The 15,157-nt window shown below is 40.0% G+C and overlaps 1 protein-coding gene and 1 long non-coding RNA gene across 5 annotated transcripts in view; one reads left to right on the forward strand and one right to left on the reverse strand.

Annotated features, from left to right (window-relative positions):
• MID2 (midline 2) overlaps nt 1-15,157 on the forward strand; it is a 104,270-nt gene that overhangs the window by 59,922 nt on the left and 29,191 nt on the right. The gene's annotated exons all lie outside the window — the stretch shown is intronic.
• The window catches only part of LOC100990960 (uncharacterized), a 39,950-nt gene continuing 38,127 nt past the window's right edge, over nt 13,335-15,157 (reverse strand). Inside the window, exon 4 of the long non-coding RNA XR_008622907.2 lies at nt 13,335-13,409. This is a non-coding gene — a long non-coding RNA (uncharacterized LOC100990960). The remainder of the gene's footprint in view (nt 13,410-15,157) is intronic.

The following is a 15,157-nucleotide window of genomic DNA, read 5'->3' on the forward strand; positions in this document are numbered from 1 at the left end:
TTTACTGTGGCACTATTCACAATAATAAAGACTTAGAACCAACCCAAATGTCCATCAATGATAGACTGGATAAAGAAAACGTGGCACATATACACCGTGGAATACTATGCAGCCATAAAAAAGTATGAGTTCCTGTCGTTTGCAGGGACATGGATGAAGCTGGAAACCATCATTCTCAGCAAGCTATCACAAGAAGAGAAAACCAAACACTGCATGTTCTCACTCATAAGTGGGAATTGAACAATGAGAACACATGGAAACAGGGAGGGGAACATTACACACTGGGGCCTGTCGGGGAGTGGGGGGCTAGGGAAGGGTTAGCATGAGGAGAAATGCCTAATGTAGGTGACGGGTTGATGGGTACAGCAAACCACCATGGCACGTGTATACCTATGTAACAAAACTGCATGTTCTGCACATGTACCCCAGAACTTAAAGTATAATTTAAAAAAATGCCTCAGCAGAAAAAGGAAGGAATAGATCAAACAAGTATAGAAAAATGTTGGTGGCTTTTGAAGCTGGGGGATGGACACACGGGGCTTCATCATATTCTCTAGTTTTAAATATGCTCAGTTTCACAATAAAAATGTTTAAAATTGCAATAGTAACATATTTTCACTGCAACCAGTTTTTTAAAAAGCCAAAATGCATAAAGCTATCATTTTTAAGTTTTCCTTGCCCTCTTTTCACACAATCTATGGCATAGCTTATTTTTATACCAAATCCATTTTTATCAAAGTCCTATATCCCCATTCTCAGGACTAGCCTAGTTTTCTCCCATGCCCAATTTATCTTCCTTTTCATTACATTGTTTGAAGCTCCTCAGTGAGGAGAATGTGATGACAGGGAAAGATCCAGGTGTAAGAGCTAAGCCATATTATTGTTTGAACATAGTCTATGGGAAAGTGGCTGCTAAGGAGATGCATTCTTTACTAGAAAATATATTTGGAATCTGGTGCTGAGGATGTGAGATCTGAACTCAGTAAGAGATCATAGACCTGAATTGCTACAATATATTCAGACCAAAGTAGCTGAATAAGTTAGCTCACTATCCAAATAAGGACGACTTAGCCTTTTAGGTTCTAGATTAGATTAAGAAGAATGATCTATCCACATTTTACAGAATGGTAGTCATTTCTGAGTAAAAACTTAAGTCTTTAAATTATTTAGAAACATTTTTATCTACATACATATACACAAGTTATAAGTTCCAAATCTACCGCAAATAACCAAGAAAATATCCTGGAGTTTATCAGTTGTAAATGATAAACTCTCAAGAGTTGAAATGCCAGCTATCCTATAGCTGAGTAAGTAGAGACATAAATCAAAACCTGAATTTCAGCTTTTTGGGAAAGAAGTACTTTTTGGGAAAGAGGTACCAGACCAGCGTAGCAACTTGGAGTTGGAGAGGAGTAGGCATGGAAATCAATATTTATTTAATTCCTACTATGTTCCAGGTAGTGTGCTAAGACCTTTGTCTCTTATCTCATTTGATTCTCATAACCACTTGTGAGGTAGGTAACATTGTTTCTATTTTACCAGTCAGAAAGATAGCTCAGAGATGTTAAGTGACTTGTCATGAAGTCACTTGGCTTTCAAGTCTCAAAGCAGGAATGCAGATTCAGGCCAGCTTGGCTTACAATCCAGACTTTTTTCCACTCTACTCTGCTGCCTGAGTAGAAATGGAAACTTAGCACAGGAAAATCCTCAAAAAAAGGGAAAGGTGGTTTTCCTCAAAAATAAAAATAAAAATAAATTTTAGCTACAAAGAGACCAAAAAAAAAAAAAAACCAAAAACAGGGCAGATTAGAATGGAACATGGCAGAAGTCTTGGCCTTGGAGTTAGGATGCCCAGTTTGGTTGTAACTCTGTCATTTGCTAGCTTATATGACTTTGATAATTTACTTTACCTCTCTAGATCTCAGTTTCCTCATCCATAAAATGCAGACAGTAGTGTCTACCCTATCTAATCAGGTTGTTGTGAAGATCAAATATAGAGATCAAATATATCTGAAAGCACTTTCTAGGCCAAGCCATAACAACTACACAGCTGTAATAACTATACAACCATAACTAATTATTTCTTTTACTAGCAGTAACAATGTATTAAGATGGCCAGATTTTTGGAATTTCCCAGCAGGTTGAGATCCCTTCCCGTTTTTGTTTTTTTTTTTTTCCAGGAGAATCTCTTATTTATTTATTTATTTATTTATTTTATTATACTTTTAAGTTTTAGGGTACATGTGCACAACGTGCAGGTTTGTTACATATGTATACATGTGCCGTGTTGGTGTGCTGCACCCATTAACTCGTCATTTACATTAGGTATATCTCCTAATGTTATCCCTCTCCCCTCCCCCCACCCCACAACAGGCCCCGGTGTGTGATGTTTCCCTTCCTGTGTCCATGTGTTCTCACTGTTCAGTTCCCACCTATGAGTGAGAACATGCGGTGTTTGGTTTTTTGTCCTTGCGATAGTTTGCTGAGAATGATGGTTTCCAGCTTCATCCATGTCCCTAAAAAGGACATGAACTCATCATTTTTTATGGCTACATAGTATTCCATGGTGTATACGTGCCACATTTTTTTCATCCAGTCTATTATTGTTGGACATTTGGGTTAGTTCCAAGTCTTTGCTATTGTGAATAGTGCCACAATAAACATACGTGTGCTCGTGTCTTTATAGCAGCATGTTTTGTAATCCTTTGGGTATATACCCAGTAATGGGATGGCTGGGTCAAATGGTATTTCTAGTTCTAGATCCCTGAGGAATCGCAACACTGACTTCCACAATGGTTGAACTAGTTTACAGTCCCACCAACAGTGTAAAAGTGTTCCTATTTCTCCACATCCTCTCCGGCACCTGTTGTTTCCTGACTTTTTAATGATTGCCATTCTAACTGGTGTGAGATGGTGTCTCATTGTGGTTTTGATTTGCATTTCTCTGATGGCCAGTGATGATGAGCATTTTTTCATGTGTCTTTTGGCTGCATAAATGTCTTCTTTTGAGAAGTGTCTGTTCATATCCTTTGCCCACTTTTTGATGGGGTTGTTTGTTTTTTTCTTGTAAATTTGTTTGAGTTCATTGTAGATTCTGGATATTAGCCCTTTGTCAGATGAGTAGATTGGAAAAATTTTCTCCCATTCTGTAGGTTGCCTGTTCACTCTGATGGTAGTTTCTTTTGCTGTGCAGAAGCTCTTTAGTTTAATTAGATCCCATTCGTCAATTTTGGCTTTTGTTGCCATTGCTTTTGGTGTTTTAGACATGAAGTCCTTGCCCATGCCTATGTCCTGAATGGTATTGCCTAGGTTTTCTTCTAGGAGTTTTATGCTTTTAGGTCTAACATTTAAGTCTTTAATCCATCTTGAATTAATTTTTGTATAAGGTATAAGGAAGGGATCCAGTTTCAGCTTTCTACATATGGCCAGCCAGTTTTCCCAGCACCATTTATTAAATAGGGAATCCTTTCCCCATTGCTTGTTTTTGTCAGGTTTGTCAAAGATCAGATAGTTGTAGATATGCGGCATTATTTCTGAGGGCTCTGTTCTGTTCCATTGATCTATATCTCTGTTTTGGTACCAGTACCATGCTGTTTTGGTTACTGTAGCCTTGTAGTATAGTTTGACATCAGGTAGCGTGATGCTTCCAGCTTTATTCTTTTGGCTTAGGATTGTCTTGGCAGTGCAGGCTCATTTTTGGTTTCATATGAACTTTCAAGTAGTTTTTTCCAATTCTGTGAAGAAGGTCATTGGTAGCTTGATGGGGATGGCATTGAATCTATAAATTACCTTGGGCAGTATGGCCATTTTTACGATATTGATTCTTCCTACCCATGAGCATGGAATGTTCTTCCATTTGTTTGTATCCTCTTTTATTTCATTGAGCAGTGTTTTGTAGTTCTCCTTGAAGAGGTCCTTGACATCCCTTGTAAGTTGGATTCCTAGGTATTTTATTCTCTTTGAAGCAATTGTGAATGGGAGTTCACTCATGATTTGACTTTCTGTTTGTCTGTTATTGGTGTATAAGAATGCTTGTGATTTTTGCACATTGATTTTGTATCCTGAGACTTTGCTGAAGTTGCTTATCAGCCTAAGGAGATTTTGGGCTGAGACGATGGGGTTTTCTAAATATACAATCATGTCATCTGCAAACAGGGACAATTTGACTTCCTCTTTTCCTAATTGAATACCCTTTATTTCCTTCTCCTGCCTAATTGCCCTGGCCAGAACTTCCAACACTATGTTGAATAGGAGTGGTGAGAGAGGGCATCCCTGTCTTGTGCCAGTTTTCAAAGGGAATGCTTCCAGTTTTTGCCCATTCAGTATGATATTGGCTGTGGGTTTTTCATAAATAGCTCTTATTATTTTGAGATACGTCCAATCAATACCTAATTTCTTGAGAGTTTTTAGCATGAAGGGTTGTTGAATTTTGTCAAAGGTCTTTTCTGCATCTATTGAGATAATCATGTGGTTTTTGTCTTTGATTCTGTTTATATGCTGGATTATGTTTATTGATTTGTGTATGTTGAACCAGCCTTGCATCCCAGGGATGAAGCCCACTTGATCATGGTGGATAAGGTTTTTGATGTGCTGTTGGATTCGGTTTGCCAGTATTTTATTGAGGATTTTTGCATTGATGTTCATCAGGGATATTGGTCTAAAATTCTCTTTTTTTGTTGTGTCTCTACCAGGCTTTGGTATCAGGATGATGCTGGCCTCATAAAATGAGTTAGGGAGGATTCCCTCTTTTTCTATTGATTGGAATAGTTTCAGAAGGAATGGTACCAGCTCCTCCTTGTACCTCTGGTAGAATTCGGCTGTGAATCCATCCGATCCTGGACTTTTTTTGGTTTGTAAGCTATTAATTATTGCCTCAATTTCAGAGCCTGTTATTGGTCTATTCAGAGATTCAACTTCTTCCTGGTTTAGTCTTGGAAGAGTGTATGTGTTGAGGAATTTATCCATTTCTTCTAGATTTTCTAGTTTATTTGCGTAGAAGTGTTTATAGTACTCTCTGATGGTAGTCTGTATTTCTGTGGGATCGGTGGTGATATCTCCTTTATCATTTTTTATTGCATCTATTTGATTCTTCTCTCTTTTCTTCTTTATTAGTTTTGCTAGTGGTCTATCAATTTTGCTGATCTTTTCAAAAAACCAGCTCCTGGATTCATTGATTTTTTGAAGGGTTTTTTGTGTCTCTATTTCCTTCAGTTCTGCTCTGATCTTAGTTATTTCTTGCCTTCTGCTAGCTTTTGAATGTGTTTGCTCTTGCTTCTCTAGTTCTCTTAATTGTGATGTTAGGGTGTCAATTTCAGATCTTTCCTGCTTTCTCTTGTGGGCATTTAGTGCTATAAATTTCCCTCTACACACTGCTTTGAATGTGTCCCAGAGGTTCTGGTATGTTGTGTCTTTGTTCCCATTGGTTTCAAAGAACATGTTTATTTCTGCTTTCCTTTTGTTATGTACCCAGTAGTCATTCAGGAGCAGGTTATTCAGTTTCCATGTAGTTGAGCGGTTTTGAGTGAGTTTCTTAATCCTGAGTTCTAGTTAGATTGCACTGTGGTCTGAGAGACAGTTTGTTATAATTTCTGTTCTTTTACATTTGCTGAGGAGTGCTTTACTGTGGTCAATTTTGGAATAGGTGTGGTGTGGTGCTGAAAAGAATGTATATTCTGTTGATTTGGGGTGGAGAGTTCTGTAAATGTCTATTAGGTCTGCTTGGTACAGAGCTGAGTTCAATTCCTGGATACCCTTGTTAACTTTCTGCCCGTTGATTTGTCTAATGTTGACAATGCGGGGGTGTTAAAGTCTCCCATTATTAATGTGTGGGAGTCTAAGTCTCTTTGTAGGCCTCTAAGGACTTGCTTTATGAATCTGGGTGCTCCTGTATTGGGTGCATATATGTTTAGGATAGTTAGCTCTTCTTGTTGAATTGATCCCTTTACCATTATGTAATGGCCTTCTTTGTCTCTTTTGATCTTTGTTGGTTTAAAGTCTGTTTTATCAGAGGCTAGGATTGCAGCCCCTGCCTTTTTTTGTTTTCCATTTGCTTGGGAGATCTTCCTCCATCCCTTTATTTTGAGCCTATGTGTGTCTCTGCACTTGAGATGGGTTTCCTGAATACTGCACACTGATGGGTCTTGACTCTTTATCCAATTTGCCAGTCTGTGTCTTTTAATTGGAGCATTTAGCCCATTTACATTTAAGGTTAATATTGTTATGTGTGAATTTGATCCTGTCATTATGATGTTAGCTGGTTATTTTGCTCGTTAGTTGATGCAGTTTCTTCCTAGCCTCAATGATCTTTACAATTTGGCATGATTTTGCAGTGGCTGGTACCGGTTATTCCTTTCCATGTTTAGTGCTTCCTTCAGGAGCTCTTTTAGGGCAGGCCTGGTGGTGACACAATCTCTCAGCATTTGCTCATCTGTAAAGGCTTTTATTTCTCCTTCACTTATGAAGCTTAGTTTGGCTGGATATGAAATTCTGGGTTGAAAATTATTTTCTTTAAGAATGTTGAATATTGGCCCCCACTCTCTTCTGGCTTGTAGAGTTTCTGCCGAGAGATCTGCTGTTAGTCTGATGGGCTTCCCTTTGTGGGTAACCCGGCCTTTCTCTCTGGCTGCCCTTTACATTTTTTCCTTCATCTCAACTTTGGTGAATCTGACAATTATGTGTCTTGGAGTTGCTCTTCTCGAGGGTATCTTTGTGGCGTTCTCTGTATTTCCTGAATCTGAATGTTGGCCTGCCTTGCTAGATTGGGGAATTTCTCCTGGATAATATCCTGCAAAGTGTTTTCCAACTTGGTTCCATTCTCCCCGTCACTTTCAGGTACACCAATCAGACGTAGATTTGGTCTTTTCACATAGTCCCATATTTTTTGGAGGCTTCGTTCATTTCTTTTTTTTCTTTTTTCTCTAAACTTCTCTTCTCACTTCATTTCATTCATTTCATCTTCCATCACTGACACCCTTTCTTCCAGTTGATCGAATCAGCTACTGAGGCTTGTGCATTCATCACGTAGTTCTTGTGCCATGGTTTTCAGCTCCATCAGGTCCTTTAAGGACTTCTCTGCATTGGTTATTCTAGTTAGCCATTCATCTAATTTTTTTTCAAGGTTTTTAACTTCTTTGCCTTGGATTCGAACTTCCTCCTTTAGCTCGGAGTAGTTTGATCGTCTGAAGCCTTCTTCTCTCAACTCATCAAATTCTTTCTCCATCCAGCTTTGTTCTGTTGCTGGTGAGGAGCTGCGTTCCTTTGGAGGAGGAGAGGTGCTCTGATTTTTAGAGTTTCCAGTTTTTCTGCTCTGTTTTTTCCCTATCTTTGTGGTTTTATCTTCCTTTTGTCTTTGATGATGGTGACGTACAGATGGGGTTTTGGTGTGGATTTCCTTTCTGTTTATTAGTTTTCCTTCTTACAGTGAGGACCCTTAGCTGCAGGCCTGTTGGAGTTTGTGGGAGGTCCACTCCAGACCCTGTTTGCCTGGGTATCAGCAGCAGAGGCTGCAGAACAGTGGATATTGGTGAATCACAAATGTTGCTGCCTGATTGTTCCTCTGGAAGTTTTGTCTCAGAGGAGTACCCGGCCTTGTGAGGTATCAGTCTGCCCCTACTGGGGGGTGCCTCCCAGTTAGGCTACTCGGGGGTCAGGGATCCACTTGAAGAGGCAGTCTGTCTGTTCTCAGATCTCCAGCTGTGTGCTGGGAGAACCACTCCTCTCTTCAAAGCTGTCAGACAGGGACATTTAAGTCTGCAGAGTTTTCTGCTGCCTTTTGTTTGGCTATGCCCTGCCCCCAGAGATGGAGTCTACAGAGGCAGGCAGGCTTCCTTGAGCTGCGGTGGGCTCCACCCAGTTCAAGCTTCCCAGCCGCTTTGTTTACCTACTCAAGCCTCGGCAATGGTGGGCGCCCCTCCCCCAGCCTTGCTGCCACCTTGCAGTTTGATCTCAGAGTGCTGTGCTAGCAATTAGCGAGGCTCTGTGGGCTTAGGTCCCTCTGAGCCAGGTGCAGGATATAATCTGGTGTGCCGTTTGCTAAGACCATTGGAAAAGCACAGTGTTAGGGTGGGAGTGACCCAGTTTTCCAGGTGCTGTCTCTCACCCGTTTCTTTGACTAGGAAAGGGAATTCCCTGACCCCTTGAGCTTCCTGGGTGAGGCGATGCCTCGCCCTGCTTCGGCTCACGCTCGGTGCGCTGCACCCACTGTCCTGCACCCTCTTTCTGAGACTCCCCAGTGAGATGAACCCAGTACCTCAGTTGGAAATGCAGAAATCACCCGTCTTCTGCGTCACACACGCTGGGAGCTGTAGACTGGAGCTGTTCCTATTCGGCCATCTTGGCTCCACCCTCCTGTTTGTTTTATACCTTTTTTTTTTTTTTTTTGAGAAAGATTCTCACCTTGTCACCCAGGCTGGAATGCAGTGGCGCAATCTCAGCTCATTGCAACCTCCGCCTCTCAGGTTCAAGTGATTCTCCTGCCTCAGACTCCCGAGCAGCTGAGATTACAGGCATGTGCCACCATGCCTGGCTATTTTTTGTATTTTTAATAAAGATAGGGTTTCACCATGTTGGTCAGGCTGAGCCTAAAACAGACCTCAAGTGATCTGCCTGCCTTAGCCTCCCAAAGTGCTGGGATTACAGGCGTGAACCACTGCACCCAGCCCATCCTAATCAGGGCCTCTGACCCCCTTGGGGTTTTCCCCGTAGAAACCTCTTTGTTTATTTCTTGACTCACAAGGTAGTTGAGACCCCTGGAAATATGTTCTCAAGACCTCTTTGTTGCCCAGTCACAGAGTTCAGCGTTGGTTATTATTCTGAGGCTTCCCTTCCCTCTGATGCTTACAAACAGAATTCCTCTGGTCCTTGTCTTTCAGGCTCTTTCCTGGTACTTCCTATTTCTCTACTCCCTCAGCTTAGAAGCAACATAGGCTCTTCTTCAGCTATTTTCACTCTTCCACTTGGGCCCTTGCTTCTTCTGTTGGGCTGGAATCAGACTGTTTTCTGTCTGCCTGGAATCAGACTTTTTCCCTTTTGTCATCCAGAGTTCCCTGTCTCAGAAAGAATGACCTCTTTCTCATAACAATGCCCTTTTTGACCTTAGCTATGAGAGTTCAAATTTCCCTGGCCCTCCCAGTAGAAATTCCTTGCTCTGTATATATACAGGGAGTATCAGGATGGTGAATCCATCCCTCAGAAACAAATGTCTTGGGAGGAGTGCTTATGTCAGACTTGAGTACAGAGAGTGGCTAAATGCTCCCCACAATCTGATCTGAGACTTAAGAAGGCGGAAACATTCACTGGCTTGCTTTGTTCTCCTCCCTTTCCATAATTCCTTGGTTGTGAAGGCAGTGAAAAGGATGGCCTTGGAAAAAGCCCTAGACTAGAAATCAGGAAACCTGGGTTCTGCTGCTGGCTCTGTCACCCACTAGTCACATGAACTTGGGTGGAACAGCCTGTGCAAACCTCTATTAGACTGCTTGCTCTTCCATGAAGGAATTTCTTGGTTACAGGCTGTTTCCTTGGTTGGACTAGAAGCTTCCTGAAGGTAGCAGCCATGGCCATGCCACAATCATTTTGGAAAATGCAGTTTCTAACTGGTCTCTCTGGCCCATCCTGTTCCCCTCCTATCCATTTTCCACATTGCTGTGGAAATGAACTTGTAAAATGCAAAACCTGTCATGTCACTCCCTACCACAAACCCTTTAATGGTTCCCCCACTGCCTTTAAAACCCGTTATGATCTGGCCCCTATCTACCTCTCTAGCATGGTCTCCCAGACCTTTTTGCTGTCTTCGTCTTCTCTGCTGTGAATCTCCCCTTCCTCTAGCTAACTCTCATTCATTCCTTAAAAATATCACATCCTTAGGAAGCCTTCCTTGACCATCTAAGCTCCCCACTTGACAACTGTTGGTTAAATCCCCATCTTATAAGCACCCAAAGATTATCCTTTTTACATGATAAACCTCTTTTGTAGCACTCCTCAAACAGGTAACTGCTCAGTATCTGCTTCCCTGCTCATTATAAGATTCACGAGATGATGGCAGAGGCCTTATCTATCTCGTGTATTGCTAAGTGCTTACTAAAATGCCTAGCACATAATAACAGTAAAATTTGTTCAATGGTAATATGAAATGACCTGTAATGTATCCATATAAATGAGTGTTGACTGCTTCAAGAATTGGGTGTATCCTCCATAGTAAGAGTGATGTCTGTCTATAATCTTTCATGTTCTTACGGCTTTCTGAAAAGCAGTGCTATTATTGAAATATCTCCCATAAACATTATAAAACAGTAAAACAGTTAATGTCCTTTTGATCTTATAATGTAGTATTACACAGATCTTCTCACTTCGTGTAAAAAACACGGTCTTTGTCAGTGCTTCTTTTTACTGCTAGACTATGAAACTATGAATTTTGCTTATTAGCTGAAATATTACTAGAATGTTTTTATTTTGTTACTATCTCAGGTTAACAGTCTATTTGATTCTTTAACCTGACTTGAAAAGGCATGTATATGTCTCATTATTACTTGAAGAAATTGGGTAGCTGATTTGAGAATATACCATTATGTTAACTTTTTAGTTGATTCTATTTTTAACATGAAAATAAACAAGTCAATTTAAAACTTTTAAAAAGAAACGATTAAGTAGATATATTTTATCTTGTTTTTGGAGGAATGTCAATATTGTGAAGCACTTTTCCAAGTCCTTTTAAGCAGAATATGAGTTGACTTATTAATAGTAATATGCTCACTGGGAGACAGTAAGTGGAAAGAAAAGTGATAGACTTGAGTCTGTCTGGCTCTGTTTTATAAGCTGCGTACACTGAACCTCATTTTATTCATCTAAAAAATAGGATGATAGTATGTACTTTGAAGAGTTATTCTGAAAGTTGAAAATAATATAAAGTACTAGCACATCTAATGATGTCCTTTTGCCATCTGTACTTTATATGCTGTTCATTCATTCCAAAAATATTTAAGCGCATTTCTGCATTGGGCCAGGCACTGGCAACATAATGGTGGACGTGGCACCTGTCTTCACAGAACTTACACTCCTTCGATTTTCCATCTGTAGGGGTACTGCTCAGCTCAGCCTTCACCTCCTTTAAGAAGCCATCACCCATGCTCTAAGCCTCACTCCCTGCCTCCCTCATCTGGTTCAGGTGTTCCTCCTCTGTCTTCAGGGTAACCTGTGCATACTTTCATCATAGCACTTCTATATACCGATTTGTCTCCCCACCAGACTAAGCTCTCAGGCCGAGTATGGTGTCCTATCCTTTTTTTTTTTTTATACCCAGCACATGGCTTGGTACACGAATAGGTACCGAGAAAGGATATTTGGATAAACATTGCCATCTGGTGGCCAGATGTTGTAAGTACAATCTTTTATGCATCATAAGGGTGAGTAAAGCCCAGGTGAGTAAAACACCTAGGAAAGGCAACTTTTTATTTATTTTAACACAGGGAAAGGAAATATTTCAGAATATGTGGTCTCCTAGAGGTGTTGTTATTCCAACGTCTCTCCAAATCTTTCATAATTCAGAAAACAATATTTAAATGACACAACAGATAAAACTATTTTGAGTGTGCAAAAATAAAATGAAAGAGAAATTTGTCTCATGTAATAAAGAAATGTAACATAGTATACAATACCTTTTTTCATAATACCTTTATTTCAAGGCCTACACACATTCATTCATTCAACAAATATTTACTGAGCCTTTACTGTGTGACAAGCACTATTCTAGGTGTTAGGGATACAGTGAACAAAAAGTGCTTAAACTTAAGGAGCTTACATTCTAATGGGAGGAGACACACAATAAACAAACATATTTTTATTAGGGATTATAAGTATTACGGATAAAAATAAACTAGGTTACAGAGTGGGGTGAGTGTGTGTGTGTGTGTGTGTGTGTGTGAAAGAGAGAGAGAGAGAGAGAGAACGCCAGTTGAGCAAAGGCCTGAAGATGTATTAGAACTTCAGAAAACTACAGAAATGTTGGTTGACCAGGCCTGCCTAAAACATTATGGGACTTCTAGAGAGTTTTCTTTCTTTTTTCTTTTTAAAAATAAGTTTAATCTTACGTAAAAGTTGCTAAAATAATACAGAGAGTTCCCACATACATTTAACTAACCTTCTCCAATGTTAACATCTTACATAACCACACAACTATCAGAACTAGGAAACTGTCATTGGTGCAATAATTCTATTGAGCAAACTATAGACCTCATTTGATTTTCACCAGCTTTTGCACGCACTCAACTTTTTTTTGGGGGGGTGGATAGTTCTATTACTCTTATCACATTTATAGATTCTTGTAATCACCACTGTAATTAGGACATTATTGTTTTATCATCCCCCCAAAACCCATTTGTGCTACTTCTTTATAGGCACATCTGTCCCCCAGCAACCACTGATATGTTCATCATTACTATAATTTTCTCATTTCTAGAATGTTATGTAAATGGAATCATATAGTATGTAAAATACTGTGATTTGCTATGTCACTCATCATAATGGCCCTGAGAGCCATTGAATTTGTTGTGTACATCAATAGTTTTTTATTTTTTATTACTAAGTAGTATTCTACTATGTGAATATTCTACAATTTGTTTATATGTGCCCACGGTGAAGAGCATTTCAGTTGTTTCCAGTTTTTTGTTAATAGAAACAAAGCTGTTATGACCATTCGTGTAAGGTTTTTGTGTGGACATAAATGTTCATATTTCTAGGGTAAATACACAAGGATGAGAGCTAGAGAGTTTTATTTCTTCAGAGGGATTTATAAGCAAGTGCCATGCTTTACAAAACAAGCAGTAGATTGGAAAGAACACTGGATAGGACTCAGAAGATCTGGCTCAAGCCTTGCCCTGTCATTTAGTAGCAATGTGATGCTGGATAAGCCTCTCCCCTCTCTAGGCCCCATATTTCTGTCTCTTAAGTGATGGAGTAGGAATCGATTATTTCTTCAGTCTTTTTAAGATCTAATTACATGGTTCTGACGAGATAGAAAGGAGGTTTCTGCCTCATTTCACAAAAAATTTTATAGCTATGTACATAAAATACCAGATGAAAAACATAGGTTATATCTCCCACCTTTTTCTTCCATGTTCCAAACAGTTACTTGGTGGCTTACACCTGTAATCCTAGCACTTTAGGAGGCCGAAGGTGGATGGATCGCTTGAGGTCAGGTGTTCGAGACCAGCCTGGCCAACATGATGAAACCCATCTCTACTAAAAATACAAAAATTAGCCGGGAATGGTGGCGCATGCCTATAGTCCCAGCTACTCGGCGGGGTTGTGGGGGGTTGGGGGCTGAGGCTGGAGAATCACTTGAACTTGGGAGGTGGAGGTTGAATTGAGCTGAGATCACGCCACTGCACTCCAGCCTGGACAACAGAGCAAGACTCCGTCTAAAAAAATAAAAAATAAACAGTTACTTTGCTTACAAAGAGAATATGGGGGAGACAGTAACTAAGCCTAAGGCTATAAAGGTTTGGTTGTCTGTTCCCTAAGGAGAAAGGACTCCAAAATCAACACAGAATTGCCACATGGCATAATGCCATTCCTAAGGCATGTATATGAAGCAGATTGTCCTCACGCTCTGTCTCCATTATTTTTATTAGTTAGACATAGGGTAAAGTACATACAAAATATATGCGTGTATATATATGTGTGTGAACTGTCTATGCTTTTAAAATATGTTGTATTATGCATTTCTATACAGGTACTTTTTTTTTCAAAAGTCAGGAAGGAAATACACAAAATATTTGCAATGGTTAACTCTAGAGATTGTGATTGTCGTGAGAGGCAACTCTAAAGGAAAAAGAAGTATATGTTTGTGAGCACAGCCTCTCTCTCTCTCACACACACACACACACACACGCACGCACACACACAGTGGTTAAAACCATAGACATGAGCCAGACTGCCTGGGTGCAAATCCTGGCTCTGATATTTACTAGTTATATGACCTTGGGCAAGTTACATAACCTCTATGTTTTCTCGGTTTCTTCTGTAGAATGGGAATGGTAATAATAGTACCTACCTTATGGGGTTAATGGGAAAAGTAAACAAGTGAAAATACATGAAGCAATTAGAATAGTGCCTAACATGTGGTTAGCACTATAAAAGTATTAACTCTTATGTACTCCTCCCACAAGCAGATAGAAAACTTTTCTGTCAGTCAATGTCTATCTGAAGGCCTCACGTAGCATGAGTCCCTGAGCCCAATTCACTACGATAGTTATACTTCTAGAAATGGCTTGGCTGCCACCTCCCCATCCACACTACTTTTCTAACTTTAACAGCCAATCTCCCAGCTACCTCTACTCTCCTAATCCCTCACCCCCTCCCTGGCCAAAAAAATTACACACTGAAGCTGTAGATTCCTTAACTATGTCTCAGTATTTTTTTTGCTTGCTAAACTGTAGTTACTCCAGTACAGGTGACTAAAAATTCTATTAATAATTTCATTTATTTCTTGCTCCTTTAAGTGACCACCCTCCCTCAAATCTAAAGAAACAGGTATAACCAATTTTTTAAAATCCCTGCTTCATTTAGTCATATTTACGTAAAGCTGGAAGGACCATCTTTGAAATGTTGCAGTGTTTACCTTTAGAAAACAAAAAAGAAGATTGTCTCTTCTTCCTCTTCCTTTTGTACATTTGAAACTTCCTGATATAACAGGGCTATAGTGCTGGTGGTGATCATGATGCTAGTGCTAGTGGTAGTGATGTGTGTGTATGTGTGTGCGTGTGAGAGAGTGTGAGGGTGGGAGGAGAAAGGGAGAAGGATCCTTAAAGTGTGATCTGGGTTAACACTTTAGCTTTGATGCTGCCACAGCAAATGCTATGTCTGTTCATAAACATTGTGTTTTCTTAAATGCATCATTTTAAGAAAGTAATGAATTCTTTGCAGCTCAGTAAGGTGACAAGGCTGTTCATAATAATTTCTTGATAATTCATCAGATGTCCAATTTACCTCTCACTTTTCCTTCTCATCTCCTTTGCACAGAAAGTGACTGCTTATTAAATAAAGCCAAACTCAGCCTCTTTTTTCTGTTATGGAGTCTGAGAAGGTGGGATAGTGATCACCTGAGTGGTCCGGGGCAATAATGGGAAGTGGGAAGTTTGTTGTGTCCCCCTCCCAGTTCTTCATG

This window comes from Pan paniscus, chromosome X, assembly GCF_029289425.2.
Source record: "Pan paniscus chromosome X, NHGRI_mPanPan1-v2.0_pri, whole genome shotgun sequence".
Lineage (NCBI taxonomy): Eukaryota > Metazoa > Chordata > Mammalia > Primates > Hominidae > Pan > Pan paniscus.